We start from the raw sequence: 17,318 nt of genomic DNA, 5'->3' as shown, positions 1-17,318 counted from the left end.
CATATTGGCATTTTATTTTCCAAAGCCTTGTGAACCTGTGTTACCTGGTAACATCTCCTCATGGAATGTTGAAATCATTCTGTACTCTGGAAAAAAATGGTGATGGTGCTTTTATATGTTACCTTTGAGGGCAAAGTTGACATATGTGGGTTTTGTTCAGATTGAAGTGTCTGAGGTCCCGTCTATGAACCTGCATTATTGGCATTTTGGAACCAGTTCTGTAGCTTGGGCTCTAGGCCAAAATTAGACTGAATTGTGAAGGAGGTGATTTCTGGTTTGATCCATTTCCTGTTTCTTGTCTTTCCTCAGTGCTTATAAATTAACTTGTCTGAGCAGCCCATTCTGACCTGCTCCCTCTGTCTTATTCTATGCCGCAGATTTATCATTCCTCTTCTGCCCATCACAACCTACCTGTCCTAAGTACCGTGCTCTCAGGGCTCTGCCCAGTCTCCTCCTCCCTGGGTTCAGCACGTACTTTGGAGAAAAGAGGGATGGTTTTGAAATCAGGCATATCTGAGTTTGAAGCAGTTATCAGCGATGAGGCATGGGCAAATGAACTTCTCTCTTAGATTGTTCTAGCTGTAAGATGGAAATGATGAGCCCCACTTCAAGAGGGTGGTACCCAGCTTTAGTAAGGGAATGTTCCCAATCCATTGCAAGCAGTACCGTAATACCCATAGTTTCCTTCCTCTCCCAAGATTCCTGTCCCTTCTAACATCCACCCAATTCTTCCTTGTTTAGCACAAATAGGTTCAGAATAATGGTTCCCCATTATTGCTTCCTCTGTCCTGAGAGAGATGAAACTGTTGCTATGGGCCGGTTCTGCAAAGATTGTTTTACTAGCATGCCTGCGGCAGATGGTGGTCGGGTGCACGCAAGGGTAACATTGTCAGATGCTTAGTGAGCATTTCCCCAGAGCAAACAGAGGGGCTGGGAGTTGAACAGGACCTCCGAGGTACCCCATCCCCACTTCTGTGGCACCCACGAGGGTGTTTCCTACTGTGCTTGAATGCTTTCCGTGTCCAAGAGCTCATTCTCTGACCAGATAGTTCAGCAGTTTTGGACAGTGCTCATTGTTACGAGGGGCTTGGTTACCTTGGGCTGACATCTGCCTTCCAGGATGTCACCCATCTGTTCTTTCCAGCCTTTGGAATCTCTTTGGAGGGCTCTCCTTTTCTCACATGATGACGGTTGCTCTATTAGAAAACTGTGGTCCTGTGTTCACGGTCTTCTCTCCCTTCTCCCCTCCAGATTTTAAGTACCACTTTATCCTGCCTAAGTTACATCCCACCCTTCTATTCCACTTCGTCGGCAGTCACCCTTCCCTCCTATCTCGGTGGGCTGTGGTGCAGCCTCTAGAGGGGTAGGAGCACCAGCTTTGATATTAGACAGATTCGGGTCAAATCCCTGCTTGGGCACCTACTGGGAGCCTCAGTTTACCTATCTGTAAAATGGAAACAGTAATACCAATCTTATAGTACTGCCACGCAGGTTAAATGTGCTGATGTCTAGGAAGCATGCAGTCTAGCGCCTGGCATGGAGAAGGTGTTTGATACCTGGTGGCTGTGTAATTATTATTTAATTATTATGCAGTTACTGTTTGCTCAGTTTCAGGTAGGTAGTCATCATGCTTCATTCACTTAAAATCTTCCCAGGGACCCTTAAGGTTTTGCTCAGCCTGGATGTGGGGGTCGTTTCCTCCATCACAGCAGGAAAATGGCCTTAAGTAAGTGTTTCAGTTACTTCGTTACAATTACAGATTCTCAGGAGGATAGGATAGTCAAAATACCATCCAATGGTCATTTTAAGTCTGTTAGTTTGAGGCAGGTTATCATTTAAAAACAATTTGCATCTTCTCTGGCTAACTGTGTATGTCCTGAGAGGTTCTCTGGGAATGCAGCACAACGTCCAGACGTCTGTGGGCAGAATTCCAGAGCTGCTGAAAGATGAGCGTGTGTTCTGTGGCTGATGAACAAGGTATGAAGACACCAAATCCCCCGCTGGAGTCCAGCAAGACCTTGCCCCTGAGCCGCCTTTCTGGAAAGACTGGATGAGTTCACCCAGAAGAAGGGGTGGGCGATTTCAGGGAAGATTCTTCGTTTTCAGACCTTAGGCAGTGAAAGATCTGGGGCTTGCTTCCTCTTGATTCTCCCAGTTGTTCTCACAGCCCAAGACGACGTGGTTTGGCCATGATGTCATCTGACACAGATAGACATGCCGAGGCCAGAAGCTGTCAGGCAGATCCTGGGTTATGACGGAGTGGGGGAGGGATGTGCAGTTTGAGGGCTGCATGAGTGTGGAGTGAGTAATGTTTTCCAGTAGGGTATTATCACCCATCCCATCACTGATAGCGGGGAGGAAGAATTGAACTCCTTAAAATACTGAAAACCAACTATTTTATATCCCCCCAAAGATCCTGCTTGTCCAAGTTAAAATCCTGTATTTAGTAGTCTTGTGTTTTGTCATGCTAGGAAGTATTTTCAGATCATCCAGTTGAATGTAGATGATTAATTTCAGTCATTCATCTATTCATTCATTCAGTCACTCAGTGGGTCATTCAGTCATTTGGTCTGTGGTTCAGTTGGTCACGTGGTCTCATTCCGTTGGTCCATTGATTTTTCAGTCTTTCAGTCATTCAACAAACAACCATTGCACATCTGTTTCTGTACCGAAAGCTCTGCTGGGTGTGGGGCATGCGGCAGTGATAAAAAAAATTCACAGGATCTACTCTCCTGGGGAAGACAGATGTTAAACAAGCAATTACAGCAAAAGGTGATGAATGGGGATCATTGCGATAGGAAAAACATGGGCCCTGAGGGGAAAGAAGATCAATTTGGCTGGATATTACAGTTCTCTATTACCTAAAACATCAGATTCCAGTGGCTTAACTTCCAGGGTGTCTAAATAAATGACCCCAGACAGCCCTCCATTAGAAAGAATTAGAGCTCACATTTATGAAACTCTTGGTATGTGGCCAGGTACTGAGCGAAGTCCTTTACAAAGATGGTCATACTTAATCCTCCCAATAACTCTGAGTTAGGGACTCTAATTATCCCCATTTCACAGATGAGGAAGCTGAGGCTCAAAGAGGATTAGCAACTTGTCTGTAGTTGCACAGAGTGAAGTGACAGAGCCAGGACTGAACCTTGTTCTGTCTGCTCCCAGAGCTCATGGTGATAACCATAGATGCTTTTTTCCTCCCTGTGCCCAGGAACTGGGAAACCTGTAACAAAGGCACAGAGAACTCAAGGCAAAGAGAGCCTCTGGACCTTCCTAGCTTACTTCCAAAGAGCCGAGTGCTCTGCAGTGAGGCTGGCAGCCCACGGGAACAAGAGCAAGAACTTGGGGTGACCCCGTCAGAGAGCATCTTGGTGTGAGCTGTGTTCCTGCCTCCCAGGAGGCATGAGAAGTCTTGGAGGGAAGCTACATGTAAGAGTAAAAAGACCTTAGGCAGTGCAACCCACAAATAACTCAATGTTATGCTCATGCGTGCATTTTAAATGTAGCTAGAGTAATACAAACTGAGTTAAGAACCTGCTGCCCACATGACATCTTTATTTGGTTGTAAAGCACTCCGTTACACACACTCGCTTTCCTTTTCGATGATCAGAAAAAGAAAATGAGTCAGTCATTTTTGCATAAATAGGTCCTATATTTCAAAAGAAAATAGTTTTCTTAGAGAACATAGCCTGCTTTCTATTTTTTCTCTGTCCTTATGTCCCCTCGTCCAATTCAGTAATAAATATCTCCTGTCCAGATGTTGGATAACTGTGAGCTAATTTGGAAATCTTCATGCTTAATTTAGAAGTGATTTCATCTACACATTGAGTAGTACCTAAATTTGGCCAGGGATGGCGATAGTTGTAGCAGTGTGGTGATTCAGGCTTGCCAGTGAGTGGTCAGCCTTCTATCACTCGAGATGTGACTGAACTGCTATGATGACTCAGCTTGAGTCTGTACAACTGTGAATATAATGGTGAGCGCGCCCAGCAGCTTCTCTTGGTGTCCCCCACGTGGTCTGAGCTGACTCTGTGCTCACGGGGGCATATTCTCAGTGGAGGCGTGAGTGAGTCATGTTTCCTCGTGTCTCCCTGTCCTTTCTTTTCGGTGTCTGCAGTTACCACAGGCTCAGTTCATCCGTCATCCCTTCCCCAAAGGGATTCTTTTACCCGATGTCTCATTATCATGAAAGATGGCTCCATCATTAGAGAGGGATAAATTTGGAGTCTGAGATTAACAGATACACACTACTGTATATAAAAGAGATAAACAACAAGGACCTACTGTATAGCACAGGGAACTATATGCAATATCTTGTAATAACCTATAATGCAAAAGAATCAGAAAAAGAATATATTCTTTTTTTTTTATTCTTTTATATATATATTCAGTTATATATAAAACTGAATCACTAATATATATATATTCAGTTATATATATATATATAAACATATATATATAAACTGAATCACTTTGCTGTACACCTGAAACTAACACAGCATTTTAAATGAACTATACTTCAATAAAAAAAAAAGACGGCTCCTTCTTTTCCAGATTCACAAACAGACTCAGAATCCAACTACTCTGCCTAAATCCCATATAATTATAATGGTACTGTCTCTTCTTGACAACTAGTACTGCTCTGCTAATGCAGTACTGCAGCTATCACCAGCACTCCTGTTAGTACCAGCAGGTGATATTTTGTAACACTGTGTTACAGCCACTGGTTGAGTTCTTTATATGCTGTGTCTGATTTCATCTTTGTACCGGTCACATTTGGTAGGTGCTATTTGGATCCCTCTTTTGCTGAAGAAGCAAAACCAAGGCTCAGATAAGCAAAGTAACCCACCTGAGGTCTCATCGTGAGTAAATGGAATTATCTGAACCCAACTTGTTTGACACTGTCCTTTAAGCACCACAGCAGTGCTTTCTACCTTCATGATCTTTCTCACCACCTCATATCAAATCACCTCTGTGCTGTTATTTATGTAATAGTGGTGGCCTGGCTCTCACCACACTCAGAGGAACAAGGCTGCGAAAGCAGCAGAGTCATTTCCAGAGTGCATTGCTTTCAATGCACTGGTACTTGGACTACAGTCTGCATCGCCCATCAAAGTAAATCCCATGAAGGAAAGCAGAAACCTGGATTAGCCTGGACTCTGCAGGAAGAGCTTGGCAAGTTCCCAGTCTCCTCTCTGTCACTGATACTTTTCTTACCTATCTCCAGGCAAGAGAGCCTTTCTCTAAGAACTTCCTTTTTGCCTCATGACTTTTTCCCCCTCATCATACTGTAATTTTGTTTCCTGTACAGAGGACCTTAGTTCCTTCTTTCTAGGAACAGTCTAAGGGCATCTGAAAGGTTTTGTGTAAACTTTATTTCCCTGTGTTGGTCAACTCTGACCTCTGCCCAGGAGGACCTGGCGTGTTTGGACATTGGAAAGTATTCCATGGTTTCAGTTTCAAGGGACCTCCAGGGAGGGATGAGTCCCAAGGGCAAGAGTGGCTCCTGTCCTGGGGACCCCACCCTGGCCCTCTGGTCCCCCACTCCTTCCAGGCCAGGCTTATCTTCCTAAGACCCCAGAATTTCCTGCTTGAAAGACCCTACTGCCACTTGCAGAGCAGAGCGGCCCTCTTCTCTGGGACCATTCTCCTCCGAGGATGGACCTTGGCACAGTTTACCGGTAGGCCTGCTGGAGAGCCAAGAGGGGGCTCTTTACGGGATGTGGATGGTGTCTGAGAATCTGCATACGTGTGAGCAAGATCCCTTAGAGTGTGGGGCAGATCTCGGAGTGGATAAAGAAGGTGGAAACAGAAGTCACAGGAACATCCAAGAGCTTTGAATTCAAACCTAGCCTTCCAGGTAGTTTTAAAGACATTTATCATGGTAGGAAGATAGACCATATTTTTATTGAGCAGTGTGTCAGCTTGATTTATAAATTCTGTATATTTAGACCTACCGTATATAGGCCTCTGCTTGTACCCTTTTCTCCTGGGTCCCTCAAGTATTAGGGATAGGCCTTTAGCTACCACTAGGGTGACCAGTTTGTCCTGGTTTATCTGGGACTAAGGGGTTTCCCAGGATGCAGGATTGACGCTGCTAATGGAGAAAGACCCAGGCAAATTAGAACAAGGTGAGTTGATAACTTGAGATAACCACCCACTATCTGTAATATACTGATTGCTGTTGATTTGTATAACTACACAAAACTCCTTTTTGGGGCAAGAAAAAGCTATTTACATTTTCATCATAATAGCACACTAGAAATACCATTTAATGAGAGATCTGTTCTCAGAGTCAGGAGAAAATTAAAGGTCATTTAACCACAGGCAAGCCTCCTGTCTCCAGAGCAGGATGCTGCCATTAGCAGTGGCCTTTGCAAAATTCCCACAAAATCAACAGCGAGTGTTTATTGACCACTAAAAGAAGACGCGTCATAAAAAGGAAATCAAAATAGATTTCTATATCTTGGATGGTCTTATTTTCTCCCAGAACATGGAGACTGGGCTGGTGCCACTGGCATTATCCCTATCCCAGTTCCGACCTTGCTGTCCAAAGTGACTCCGTGCCAGACAGAGTCTACAGGTAACCAAGGGCTGTGGATGTTTTGGGGCGTTTGGAACCTGAAAGAAGACTAGGTGGGAGCATCTTTAACCAGGCAATATTGGGAGGTAGGCAAAGTTTGTCTCTCCTCATGTTGCTGTTTCTACTTTTCCTGAGTTCTTGGGAATAAGACATTCATTCATCCATCAGATGAGGCCAAGGGTAGTAGCTTTCCAAGCAAAAGGGACTGCAAGGGCCAAGGCCCTTTGGCAGGGACATGCTTACTTGAAAATCTAAAAGCAGACAGAGGGGTGTGCTGGGAGAGGGGGAATATGGAACAAGATGGGGTCTGAGGGCCTGAGAGGCGGGTAGGGGCCAGATCACAAAGGACCTCAGAGCCACGGTAAAGGTTTTGGATTTTAGCAAGGGCAGTGGAAACGTAGTGTGGTAGGCTAAATAGTGATCCTCCCGAAGATATCCACATCCTCGTCCCTAGAATCTGTAAATGTCATCTGATAGGACAAAAACAGACTTTGCCGATGTGATGAAGTTAAGGATCTTTCGGTGGGGAGATTAATCCAGGATTATCTGGGTGGGCCCTAAGTGCCACCACATGTATCCCTGTGAAGAAAGAGGCAGAGGGAAAGTTGTCACAGAAGAAGAGAAGGCAGTGTAACCAGGGAGGGGGAGATTGGAGTGATGCGGCCACTGGCTAAGGAATGCCAGCAGCCTCCAAAAGCTGAAAGAGGCAAGGAACAGATTCTCCTCTAGAGCCTCCAGAGGGAGCGTGGCCCTGCCAACACACTAATTTCAACCCAGTGACACTGATTTGGACTTCTGTTCCCCAGAACTGTGGGACAGGAAATTTTTTTTATAAGCCACCATGTTTATGGTAATTTGTTAACAGCAGCCAAAGGAAATGGATACAGGCAATTCTTAACTTTAGGCTGGGATGTGACATGATGGGATTTGCATCTTTCAGGGACCACTTTGAGTGCTTTGTGGAGCAGAGAGCAGAGGCAGGCAGAAGTGGAAGCGGAGAGACCAGCTGGGAAGTTCTTGGCAGGCACACGTGAGCTGTGACGCAGCAGTGGAGGTGGAGAGAAGTGGAACTTTCAAGGTTCTCTCTGGAGATAGGTCGAATGACAAGACTTGCTGACAGATTGCCATGGGGAGAAGTAGGCTCTGAAAAGGCTCGTCACCAACTGGGTCTGAATGTAGATGTGCTTTTTCTTCTGGGGAAAGCTTATAATTTTAGAAAGAAGCACAAGGAGAACACAGTGATGGGCTTTTGGGCTCTTTAATAGCCCATGTGTGGAGAAAGGCGCTGAGTGGGTTGTGGGCTCGGGGAATTGCCCCACAGTCCATTGTGTCATGCTGCTTAGCTGGCCTGCTCTGTTTATAAGCTATCACCAGTCCTTTTCCAGAAGTAGATGGGCTACGAATCAACTGATGATACCTTTCTTGCCATCTCAAAGGAAATTCGTGGGTTGCTCCTGGGTGCAGGAGGAATCTGAAAGATGTGGTTTGAATGCCCCAGTGATGGTGTCCTTAGGACATTTCAAAGCTCTCCTGTCCTGGTTTTCAGCCTTCAGCATGTATCTGATTCACCTGGGGAGTTTGTACGTCAAGCAGATTCGAAAAGTATAGCTGCAGAGGTTCTGATCCTAGGCTGCGGCACCGTCTAAGGCAGGGCTTCTCAGGCTTTAAAGATTCTGATGCAGCAGATCTGGGTGCAGCCTGAGATTCTGCATCTCTGACGAGTTCCCCGGTGATGCTGTTGCCGCTGGTCTCTGGACCACACCCGGAGCAGCACGACATAGGGGTCCTTATCAGATTGTTAAGCCCTGTGTGCCAAGGATGAGCCTAACTTTTAATTTGGGTGCGACGCTACACGTACCAGAAACAGAGGTAGCCGGACACACTGCCACGCCCTCCCGTGTGAGGGCCCGGCTGTGATGGGGATGCAGCAGATCCTTTTCTTCTCTAAACCAGGGACACTCGGCATTCTCTCCTGCTGAGCTCACAGACGCCTCCTTGCCAAGCCCAACAGGGGCCAGCTTCCCAGACTGGGTTACGAGGCTGAGGTCTACCAGGCTCACCCCTTCCGGGAGGACCGTGGGCCAGACGACTTCCTCATCCCAGCGGTGTCCATCTTGCTTGGGACCTCCTGAGGGCTGGCTCGCCATCATCAGCTTGCTGTTTCTAGTACACAGTCCTGGCCACACTCTTTCCCCAATTCAAACCCTGCCCTGGCCCGGATTTGGCCAGGGTCAGGCTCACTGGTCTCCCCACCAAGCTCCACTCCCATCTCCAGCCTCTACAACCCACCCATATATTAGTTCCTCATTTCCTATGGTCACTTCCTCTTCTCTCTAGGCCTGAGGAGTCACAATTTAACTCAGAAACCATCCTTCATATCCCGTAGAAGGATATCTGTAGTGATGAGAGAGAGGAGCAGGATTTGGGCATAAAGAGAGACAGTGCAGACTGGTGGGTAAGAGTGCAGATTTACCTGAGTATAAATCTCAGCTTGGTTGTACCTCAACTGTGTGGCCTTGGGCAAGTGTTGAGACCTCAGTTTTCCCATCAATAAAATGGGGAAAGTAAAACCTTTTTCTCAGGGTTGTTGAAAAGAGTCACTGAGCCATTGCACATTGAAAATTAAAAGGCTTTATTTTGCAAGGGGCACATTCTAGGGGTGGAGATGAGCAGTTAAGATTAGCCGCTGCTGTTTGTCCTTCTCTTCTCTCTTCTCTGCTAACCTTGCCGTCTTCTCCTCTCCTCTCCTGGCTCTTAGGCTCTTAGGCTCTTGGGGCCTTCATGGAGGTACAGTCCTTGGCATTTCCTCCAGGTGAAATTCCACAGAGGTGGGCAGAATTGATTGTATTCCGGAGGCTGTTTTTGAAAATTGCCCGTAGGCATGGTTTGGGGCTGTCCACTCGGCTGGGCTAAACACAGCCCTTTAAAAGGAAATGAAGGGAAATGCTCACGATTCCGGCTGTTCGTCCAAACTTGGAGCACACAGGAATCTCTAGGTCCAAACATTTCCCCTGTAAAGCTTTGTTTACCTTGGAGACCAACATCAACACAATTAGGTTTCAATATCAGCAACGTGGAGGTCAAGGGCAGCGGAAGCCTTTTATAAATCTGGTGTCCGGGGCCACAGTTAACACCTTCCTTTCTAGATGGGGAGGAGGAGACATTTCAGGGTTGCCCATCAGATTAAATAATCAGGAGCCGACATAAGTTCCAGATGTGGTCATCCCTAGACATGTAGTGGTGACTCTTTGAATCTGTGCAGATGGGTCCCAGCATGAGCACTGGCTGGGGCCCTGCCTCCTCCACGGCCGGCCAGGTGAGACATCGTGGTCCCTGGGTCACCTTAGGAGAAGAAATAGAGGCTTTGGCTGGCGTTCATTCACCTACATTCATCAGCAGATGTTCCCCAAGCACCTAGCACGTGTCAGTCACTGGTGGAGATGCTGATGCTACAGCCGTGAAGGGAATGCAGAAATCCTTGGCTTCATGGAGCCCACATTCTACTTAGGGTACTTGTTTGAGTCTAAAAAAATACCTGCTTGCTTCAGCCTGAATTCAGAGACATAAAGGATTCCAGGACCTGGGGCCTGGTTGGGGGAGGAACCTTAAAGATTATCTGGTCTGTTGGTTCATTATCTTTCTTAGGGTCTCTTGGGCTGCACCCCACAGGCATACAAGCCCTGTACTTGCTCAGCTTTAAGACCGGAAGAAAGAGCCCGGAGTCAGCAACAGAGACATCCATGGTTTCATGAATGGGGGAGCTTATATGTCTGAAGCAGGGTCCTGGAGCAACACCCCACTGTGTGAGACGGACAGAGGGCAGGACACGGTGGCAGTCTTTGCTCTGGGGTCGGGGAGGGGAAGGTTACCAGTTACAGGGGAATTGATGTCAGGTTGGCTCATCAGTTACCAAGGAAACCAGCAGAGGGGCCTGCCCCTCACCGCCCCTTTGATAAGCTATCCTGGTGGCTAAAGTTAGACCAGTCATTATATGGGGCCTGGGACAAGTACGTAGGAAGGTCAGTCAGGTGAGTAGGGTGTAGGTGAAGCAGGCCCTGGTCCAGCAGGGGATGTACAGAGAGCAAGAGAACAGCTATCTTGGGTCGCACGCTTCTTTGAGAATATTGTAGAAGCTGTGAACCTGCGTTCCAGTTCTGCAGACTTCTGCCTTTAGTTTCAGAGGGTTTTATTTCATCCTCTCTACCTCTAGCTTCCAGCTTCTGATCTGGTTCTACCAGAACATTCCACATTCCTCAGCATCCTTGCTAAGAGGGGCTTATCACAAGGTATGGATTTTTTTTTTTAAGAGATGGGAACTTGCTACCTCTCCAGGCAGCCCATTCCATTCTAGAACTCTGTGGACTGCAGAACAGTTTCTTCTTCGACCCTGTTCCCTGCCTCTAAGCCCTGAGACTGGGATCTGGCACAAGTATGCCTGCCACCCTATTTACTGGTGTCCTGATTTTTTTCTTGAAGGGGCAGAAAGAAATGCCTACTTCAGCTACACTCCGGGGTTTGGGGGTTGTTGTGGGCTTGGCTGCCATCCTTTTCCCTGAAAGGGAAAGACTCCAGTAACATTTCTCCTCCTAGTCTCTCGGTAAAGATACTGGCCTAAGATAGGTCTCCTTAATCTCCTCCACCCTCTGTTTACCTTCTTAGCTGAAAATATGACTGGATTTGCAAGTTAGCCACAGGAAACAGAGACATGTTTTTAAGGCTGGCGACTTGCTTTTTGAGCCTGCCAGTATGTATAAAGCTTAAATGACTTCTCTGTCCCTTGTGTTACGTGGGAGGAAAAACTCTTACCTGCAGCCGCTGGGAGAGCGGTGTCAACAAGCACCCCGACACACACACACCCCTTTTCTGCTGAAAGCCAGCTTTCTTTTAACCCGAAGTCCAGGCCGGGTGCAATCCTTCAAAGCACAGGGCCACAGACTCGACCGTGAGAGTTCTTCCTGTAGGGAAAGCGCGGGCACATCACGAGCTTTAAAGAGGTTGCTATCCAAAAAAATGTCAGCTGACGGTTTTGGAAGTAACTGGGTCTTGTCACCTACTGGACAAGAGCTGGGTGATATTTAAAAGCACCAGGCCCAGGAGAGCGGAAGGGCTGTAATGATTCACAGGACCGGTGGAGCCCTGAGGCGGAGGGAGTCAGAGTGAAAGGAATTTTATTTTCTTTAGCTCACTTGAAGCTGTCTTCCAGCCACATGCGGATTATGGGCGTGTGCCAACCGCCAGCCCCGCAGCCGGTGCCTGGGAGCTGGAGCCTCCCAGCATCCCCGCCAGAAGGAGTCACTGTTGCCATTGTCACTGGTCCTCAGCTTCACAGGATTAAATTAATAACGACTCTAAGTTCATGACATGTGAGAACTTACATAATTTAATAATGCAGTGACCACTCATGGCCTGGACTTCAAGTGCAGACACTCAGTATATAGGGGTCCCTCCCCCATCTCATCCCTGCCACCCGCTCCGAGGTGGCCATTGTCCTGAACCCCATTCCCACCACCCTCTGGCTTTTCCTCTTGATACAATTGTATCTCATGTGTGTACATTCATACTACATGCGTATATTTCATTTTAGTTTTTTTAACTTTGTATCAAGGGACTCGTAATTTGAGGGATGTGGCCGAGATCATCTGTATTGTGCCCTTCTCGTGGTATATCTATAGAGATGGCCTTAGAAGATTCCACTGGGGAATAGCCCACAGTTGATTGAGTCACTGTTATGCTCCGGGGTTTTGGGTGGTTGCCAGACTTTTGTTCTTGGTCAACACTGTGGCCTTTGAACATTCTTCTGTGTCTCAGTTTTCCAAAGCGGTTGCACCAATTTACACACTTACCAGCAATTTATAAGAGAGCCTTCAGATTACATCCAATTCAGTGTTTGGAATTGTCACATTTAAATGTATTTTCCAGGCTAATAGACATAAAAAAGTTGGTCTCCTGTTGTGGTATTGATTTGCATTTCTCCGTCGCTAATGATGCGGAATATCAATTTATTTATTTTTGGCCTTCTGTTTCCTTTCCTGTGAACTGTCTGTTTCTTTTCCCTGCTTTTCCTATTGCATTGGTTGTATTTTACTTACTGGTTTTTGGGGGGTTTTGTTACTAATCCAAATGGAAGAATTAATATCTGCATTTCATCAGTGGAGAAACCGAGTGTCCTAGAGGTGAAGTGACTTGCTTGAGGTCACGTAGCGATCCACGGAGGACCTGTTTGACCCAGTGTATATCCAGGATCTCAGGGCCACACTGTCTTCCTACTACAAAGTCCGTGGGCCTGGAATGCGAGGTCTGACTCCAGCCCCTGTGGTCCCACCCATGGGCTGGAGGTCGTTGGATGGGTCCCTCCATCTTTGGGCTTCAGTTTCTCCTCGGAACCACGACAGCTCTTCTTCCAGCAAAGCGTCGGGACCTACCTCCAGCTTCTTTTATTCTTCTGCTTGTAGTACCTGTGTGGCGGATGCGCTGGGAGGGACCACCCCCACCAGCCCACACTCCAGCTTGTCTGGTCCACAGCGTGGGGTGGCTCGTCTTGGAAAATTGTGTCTGCATTGGCAGCACCGAGGAATTTCCTTGCTTTGGGGTTTGGGGGTCCCGGGGTGAACAAAGATAGTGCTAATGTCTTTCTTACTCTTCCTTGGTTTCATTTGCTGTCTCCCTGTTTCCAGGAAGCCATTGACTACACCTAGCAGAGGGAAAATTAAGGCTAATCAGCAGGATAGCTTTCACTTCTCTTGTGCATCCAAGAGATAACTTTTTTTTTTAAATTTATTAATTTATTTATTTTTGGCTGCGTTGGGTCTTCGTTGCTGTGTGCGAGGGCTTTCTCTAGTTGCGGCAAGCGGGGGCCAGTCCTCATCGCGGTGCGCGGGCCTCTCACTGTCGTGGCCTCTCCTGTTGCGGAGCACAGGCTCCAGACGCGCAGGCTCAGTAGTTGTGGCTCACGGGCCTAGTTGCTCCACGGCATGTGGGATCTTCCCAGACCAGGGCTCGAACCCGTGTCCCCTGCATTTGCGGGCAGATTCTCAACTACTGCGCCACCAGGGAAGCCCCCAAGAGATAACTTATTAAGCACCAAAAATGGCACCGACAATGGACCAGGCACACTGGGCGCATAGTATACTTAGGGTGACAGAGACTTGAGTTGAATGCCTTTTACTAGCTGTGGGAACCTTGACCAAGTTCTCCCATATTTCGGGTGGCTTCCATAGTTTGGCTATGGTGAGTAATGCTGCCATGAACAATGGTGAGTACTTTTTATAAGTAAGAATATCGGGAGGTAAAATGAGATACGATATGCTCTGGCACATAAGAACTCAGTAAATAGTAGTGGTGATGAAGGTGGATCTTACCAAGGGGAGGAGATGTCAGTGAGAAAGTTCCAGAAGACTGCCTGAGGGACAACGAGCTGGAGTCCTGGAGGTCACCCAGGTACATGCACACTTGAAATCACACAGATTGAGAGAAATGCATCCCCACCTAGTCAGAACTTTTTATTTAGGGCTAGACACTGGAGAGAGAGACTAATGGTAGCAGTAAACATTTGTACATGTGCCAGACCCTGTTCTGTGTGCTTTAATATATCAACTCATTTAACGCTCACAAGAACCTGATGAGACAGGAGACAAATCCCATTTTGCAGATGAGGAAACTGAGGCACAGAGAGTTTACTTAACTTGTCCCAGGTCACAAATTATAGTCAGTGTTTGGGCCAGGGTGGAATCCAGGCTGAGTGGCACCATGGTATCATTACAAAACGTAGGAAGCCAAATCCCTGTCCTCGGGCTGTCGCATGTCCTAGGACATTTCACCGTAGTGCGATTGAAAACACCTGGATGGATTCACACTGACTGTTGATGATGTTTGCCCCTGGGGAGAGACATTGGGTTGAAAGAGAGAATTTATCTTGCTTTTTATCTCATTCCCTCGTGTATTGTTAGGATTTTTATTTATTTTTACATTGAATATTTTTACACTGCTAATAAAAAAAAAATCGCCACATGGGCAGATATGAAACAAGGAAGTATGACAGAGGTGACAACAGAGATGTGGACCCATGCTGTGGGAGCCCATAGGAGGTGGCATCATACTCTAGAGGAGGCGGTGATGGAGGGTTTTGCAGGATGAGTAGGAGTGCACTGGATGGAGATGAGCAGAGATTATTCCAGGAAGGACCACTTGAGTAGAGGCAAGTATAGTTGCCCTCAAAGTAAGAAGAGCATTGGCCTAGGGTGTGGGACATAGGACATACCCAGTTAATACTGGATCGCCAGTCCAGCGCCCCAGGATATAGGCTGTTTGTGTCTCTCTCCTGGATTCTACTCATTATTATTCTGTGAGCTAGGATTTTGGGTAGCTGTTGACAAAGAACCAAGCTGTGCATTTCTCACGTTCAAATCTGGCCATGCAGGAAGAACTTGAGGTTACCCCTCATTTGGCAAAATGAGCTCACGTAGTCAGGAGTCAGTCTCCCCCCATGTCACAGGTTCCCTTCCAGGCAGGGTCCCCCTGACAGTGCCCCCCTGCACCATCCCTCCTGCAGCTGCTGGCACTGGCAGGGGAGGAGGGGTGCTCTTCTGGGAGCTTCCCCACAAGCCTCGGACTCCCTCTGAGTGGCCCAGACTGAGCTGCCAGCAGGTCCTGAACCAATCCTTGTAGCCGGGACCATGGAATATGCCAACTGGCGAGACCTGGTTACATCAGGTGCCCTTGGGACTGACAGTGGAGTTCTCCCCTCCTGAAACCCGGGAACCCGAGTGGGGAGATGGTAGTTCCCCTCCAGGAAAATGAGGGTGATGCTGCAGGAAGAGAGGAGAGATGGTCGGCAGGCAAAGCCGAACCAAAGCAAAAAGGCAGCTTTCGAGAGAGAAAAATGGTTCCATCTACTATGGTATGAGCTCAGGTAGGGAGCCTCTGTTGTGTCCATGTGGAAAACCCTGTGTGTCTCTTTCCAAGCTCATGGAGACTGGGGTTAACGAGGGGAAAACTATCCTAGAACGTGGCTCTTTCTGTTTCTTCCAATTTATCTCTCTTATCTCCATTTTTGGATATTTTCAGGCTGGGGAAATGTGACCCTTTGGAATACATTTTTAATATTGTTTCTCATCCAAGAAGTGCCTTGCTTTTATAGCCACTCGTTCAAACCTAGCGCTCTCATTGTTTTCATTCTTGGTGTTTCCAAAGGTGAGTTCCAAAGGCTGGGTCAGGGCATTTGCGTGAGGGGGTAGAGTTCATTCCCAAAATATTTTTGAAGCTTCAAGGTTGCCATAGATGCAGAAGTTAGCAGGGTCACATGTCTCTAAGAGGTCTGGGGTGTCTCTTGTGGCTTTGAGAAATCTACATTCTTTAGACAGTTCTTTTCCTGACTCGTAAGCACTTCTCAACAGGCCGGATTCGGTGGTAATGCACAGACATCCACAATCTAAGGAAAGGGCATCTGATTAGGGATTCAGACTCTGGAATCAGTCTTGTGTTCAAATCCTGGCTCTACCACTTACTAGCTGTGTGGTCTTAGGCAAGTTGCTTAAACCTCTCTGAGCTTTACTTTTTTCATCTGTAAAATGAGGATAACGCTAGCTTTGAGAAGACCAGATGAGACAATTTGTGCGAAACTTAGCCCTGGGAGAGAACAGACCCAGTCTCTGTCCTCAGGAAGTTAATAGTAAAATGATGATTAACACAGTAGACAAGCGCCTATAGTGTATCACAGCAAGAATGCCAATGGTGGCTTCTAGCTCAGTCTGGATTCCAACGCTGGCTGTCCACTTAACAGCTATGTGACCTTACCTCCCTGAGTTTTAGCCTTCTCGTCTGTAAAATGGGGGTGAGGATACCACCTCGCAGAGTGAAGATGGGGACGAAAGCAATTTATGTAAACCACTTGGCGTGGTGCGTGGCACAAAGCACATGCTCAGCCGGCAGTGTTACCCTTCACCTCCCCTTCTTTCTGAGAAGCTGGGTCAGCTCGCATTCCTGTGCTGGGTGGGTGGGGGTGGCTGATGTTGTCATGGCACGAACCAGCTGAATTCACTGGGGTAGAGAAGAGAGACTATTCACAGCCTGTCTCAGACCCTGGCAGCCCAGTGTGGAAAACCGCCAAGTCCCCGCCTCTGGGTATCCAGGAGTACTTGTTAAATTCTTTCCCCTTTTGACAGAATTTGACTTACAGGACAAATGCCATTGCTGTGCACGTAGCAAGTGTCATTCGCCATGTGGGGAAGCGTGTGCCGATGACCAGGAGGAACCTCAGCTTTTCCCACATGGCCAGGGTTGTCCTGTGGCAGCTAGCATATTACACGTGCTGCCTCTCTCACCATCTGAGTTCCCAGGCAGCTCGGAGAGCCCGTGTGGTATTTTACTGCTGTGACGCCGACTAAGAGAACACTTCAGGAACGATTAATTGCGGTCTAAGAATCTGGGTGGGAGTACTTGGCTTCCAGAGTGAATAATTCTCTCAATACAAACAGTGCCCGGCCGCCTCCCACCTAGAGGGTGCTGTTTCTCATCCGGGCACTGCTGCAACCGGGCGTGCTAAGCAAGAGCCAGGTGACAGGGAAGCCTGGTCAGAAGCAGGAATAAATGAAGATGGGTTTGCCTGGAGCTGAGACTTACAAATTCCCTCTGGGGGCCCTCAGCAGTGGCACATAGTGAGCATATAAAATGATGCTTGTTGCTGGTCACCTTCTTCTCTCTCTAACCTGCTGTCTCTTTTTCCATTCAGACTCATTCC

General features: G+C 47.4%; 1 protein-coding gene and 1 long non-coding RNA gene across 2 annotated transcripts in view; one reads left to right on the top strand and one right to left on the bottom strand.

Moving 5' to 3' along the window:
* The window catches only part of SSUH2 (ssu-2 homolog), a 240,647-nt gene that overhangs the window by 143,756 nt on the left and 79,573 nt on the right, over positions 1-17,318 (top strand). The gene's annotated exons all lie outside the window — the stretch shown is intronic.
* Positions 9,199-11,533, bottom strand: LOC132374195 (uncharacterized). Its single transcript, XR_009505599.1, has 2 exons — positions 11,390-11,533; positions 9,199-9,925 (listed from the first exon to the last, which is right to left on the bottom strand). It is a non-coding gene; the product is annotated as an uncharacterized LOC132374195 (long non-coding RNA).

This window comes from Balaenoptera ricei, chromosome 11 (genome assembly GCF_028023285.1).
Source record: "Balaenoptera ricei isolate mBalRic1 chromosome 11, mBalRic1.hap2, whole genome shotgun sequence".
Taxonomy (NCBI): Eukaryota; Metazoa; Chordata; class Mammalia; order Artiodactyla; family Balaenopteridae; genus Balaenoptera; species Balaenoptera ricei.
Note: the sequence above shows the minus strand (reverse complement) of the source record. Positions and strands in the feature narration are given on the sequence as shown.